This window comes from Silene latifolia, chromosome 5 (genome assembly GCF_048544455.1).
Source record: "Silene latifolia isolate original U9 population chromosome 5, ASM4854445v1, whole genome shotgun sequence".
In the NCBI taxonomy this organism is placed as follows: domain Eukaryota; kingdom Viridiplantae; phylum Streptophyta; class Magnoliopsida; order Caryophyllales; family Caryophyllaceae; genus Silene; species Silene latifolia.
Window position 1 is genome coordinate 23,952,735 of NC_133530.1, and position 3,624 is coordinate 23,956,358.

Here is a 3,624-nt window from a genome sequence, read left to right on the forward strand (position 1 = left end):
CCCGGATTGTCTGAAGACGGGCGGATTCTTCTGAATCCGCTCGGATTCGACCCCTTTGTACCCCGATTCAGTTCCATCCGTGTACAATGCATATCCCTTGTCATTCTTCCATTCTTCTTCATATCTTGTGTTCTTCATTGTGGGGGCACTTACTAAGGCATGAATAGCCTAGGCAATTGCCATCCCCACACTAAGCTAAAGCACTACACATCAATTGAAATCATTAGTCCCTCCCTCACTTCTCTCAAACATGACAATTATCTTGATCAAAGTATAAAAATCCAAATATGACAAAAATGCAATAAAAGAATTGAAATGCGAGTTAGGGAGTTAGAAATATTTACAAATGGTGGTTTAGGGAGGACTCCACCAAACTCTCATTCTTGATGAGATGTCAAGGGGGCATGTCCAAGGTGTTGTTGATGTTGCTCAACACCTTGAAGAAATAATCAAAAGCTTGTTCATTATCGTGATAAAGTTCTTCAATAGACCTTGGCCCTTGTTGTCGGTCTTGATCAATAGCATTACCAATATAGGGATTAAAAATCCCTTCAAATTCGTCGTCCCAAAGACCACATACTTCATTCACTTGGTCATTGAATATCTCTTGATTTGATGGAGACAACTCTCCCAATTTCTTTTCTTGGCCAATGAGGCCATCTTCTTCTTTGCTTGGTTTTGATGAGCTTTGCAAGCTCTCCTTGTCACAATTCACTTGCTCTTTGAATGGAGCATCTTCAATTTTCTTTTTCCATTGGAATTCCGACTTCTTCCTTTCATCCTTCCGGCAATAATGATCGACCATGAAACATGGTTCATGCAAATGGGGAGCTCTCATAGTCTTGTCAAGGTTGAAAGTTATACTCTCATCTCCCACCTCTAGAGTGAGCTCACCATGCTTCACATCAATTATCGCACCCGCGGTGAATAGGAAAGGTCTTCCTAGGATGATTGGAATGTTCAAGTCTTCTTCCATATCAACAATGACAAAGTCCACCGGGATGAAAAACTTCCCAATTCGTACGGGAACATCTTCCCATATCCCTAATGGTGTCTTCGTCGATCGATCGGCCATTTGGAGTGTGATATTGGTGCACTTAAGCTCTCCCATCCCCAACCTTTTACTCACCGAGTACGGCATAACACTCACACTAGCCCCTAAATCACATAAGGCTTTGTTGATCGTGGTGTCGCCAATGGTACACGGTATTGAGAAGCTATCCGGATCCTTGAGTTTTGGAGGTGAACTCCCTTGAAGTATTGCACTACTCACCTTGGTGAAGGCGATAGTCTCAAGTTTCCGAATCGACTTCTTCTTTGTGAGGATGTCTTTCATGTACTTTGCGTAGGCCGGCACGTGATTGATTAATTCCGTGAAAGGAATCGAGACTTCCAAATTCTTCACAATTTCCATAAATTTTCCAAGTTGGTCATCAAATTTGGGCTTGGCTTGACGACTTGGAAAAGGAAGTCTAATCACAATGGGCTCCTTTTCCTTGACCTTGTCTTCATTTTTCTTTGAACTTTCTTCTTTTGATTGTTCTCCAACCTTGGAGTTTTGCACAACTTCTTCCTTATCACTAAATTCCACAACCTCATCCTCAACTTGCTTCTTTGGTGCTTCATACCTTGTTCCACTTCTCAAGTGAATGGCACTAACGTTTCATGTCTTGGGGGATTACTTTGAGGTGGTAATTTCCCCTTTTGTCTTTGTGAGCTTGAAGATGCTAGTTGAGTCAATTGGGATTCCAACATCTTGGTGTGAGCTAGAATGTTGTTGATGGTGATTTCCTTTGCTTGACTATCTTTTTGCATTTGAGTGAAAAATTCTTGTTGATTCTTTTGCATTTGGAGGACCGGTTTTTGAACATCCAAACCTTGGTCATTTTGTTGATTGTATGGAGATTGATTTTGATAACCTTGGTTTTGGTTGTAAAAGGGTATTTGGTTTTGATTTCTCATGGGTGGTGGGGTGTATGTTGTTTGAGGATTTTGAACATTTTGGCTTTTGTATGAGAGATTTGGATGGAATTTGGTATTCTTATTGTAATAGTTGGAATAAGGGGTACCACTTTTATATGCTTGGAAAGCATTAACTTGTTCAATTGTTCCCCTACATTCACTTGGGTCATGACCCAAAGTTCCACAATTCTCACATATCCCACTTGGGATTGATGAAGATGCTGTCATGGCATTGACATGATGCTTTGGTGATTTTGAGACTTCTTCAAGTCTAGCCATTGCTTTCTCAAATTTTAAGTTGATAGTATCGATATGGGAGCTAAGTTGGGCACCTAATTGAGTAACGGCGTCCACTTCCTGCTTTCCTCCTCTAGTAGCCTTGCGAGGCCTACTATATTGTGAATTGTGGATTGCCATCTCTTCAATTTTGCTCCAAGTTTGGTTGTCATCGACCTCGGTTAACATCCCATTCGATCCCATATTAAGGATATTTCTTGAATCTTCATAAAGACCATTCCAAAATTGTTGTACCAAGAACCATTCGCTAAGTCCATGGTGAGGACATGAGCGACAAATTCCCTTGAACCGTTCCCAAGCTTCATACAAAGATTTTTCATCCCTTTGCTTAAAACCCGTAATTTGAGCTCTTAGCATGTTTGTATTTTCCGGTGGGTAGAATTTTTTGTAGAAAGCTAGAGCCAACTTCTTCCAAGAGTCTATTCCGTTAGTAGCCTTATCAAGGCCTTTCAACCATTGTTTGGCGGTGCCAATTAGATAAAAAGGAAATAAGACCTATCGAATTTGGTCTTGAGTTACACCGGTTTGTGAGATCGCATCACAATAGTCACAAAAAGCCTCCATATGAGAATGAGGGTCTTTACTAGGCATCCCCCCAAATTGGCTTCTTTCAACTAGTTGGATAAATGCGGATTTGGCAATAAAATTTCCGGTTAGATGTTGTGGTGTGGGAGTACCATTGGGTAGGTTATCCTCGGTTGGTACGGAATGTGATGAAAACTTAGGCATTGTGGGTTGATTTTGTGGTTGATTTTGTGTTGGGTTCTCCTCACCTTATCTTGCAAAAGGGTTGATGAACTCAATAGTTGGTTGAATATCTACAACCTCACTAACACCTCTCAAATTTCTCCTAGCAAATCTTCTATTGGTTGTCAAAATTCTTTCAATTTCACGATCAAGAGGTACCAAGTCACCTTGTGACCTTCTAGACATGCAAAATATCAAACAACTTGAAAACAATTAGAACAAACCTTGAGGAGTTTTACTTCCCAAAGGCAAAGAAAGACACAACTAATAACAATATAAAGAAATCTAAATTAAGCTAACACCGTCCCCGGCAACGGCGCCATTTTTGATCGGGTCCGTTTCGTGGTTCACAATTAAATAGATGTGGTCGTTGGGTCACGGTCGAATCAAAACACAATTTATATCTCCACAAACAACTCTACAATTAGTAAAGAGGTAAGTAAAGGTCGGATCCCAAGGGACGGGAATTGAGATGAGATTTCTATTGAAACTAGCGGTGTCTTAAGGGTGTCACAATTTGGATTGATGTAGAAGGTCACTAAACTAAATAACAATGAAAGTAAACAAGCAAGATGAATTAAAAGGGTTGTAAACAATTGATTAAAAGCACTAGGGTAT

At 40.3% G+C, this 3,624-nt stretch overlaps 1 non-coding gene across 1 annotated transcript; it reads left to right on the top strand.

Annotated features, from left to right (window-relative positions):
* Positions 1-2,509: 2,509 nt before the first annotated feature.
* Positions 2,510-2,616, top strand: LOC141658079 (small nucleolar RNA R71). The gene has a single exon (XR_012548988.1). It is a non-coding gene; the product is annotated as a small nucleolar RNA R71 (small nucleolar RNA).
* Positions 2,617-3,624: the final 1,008 nt, after the last annotated feature.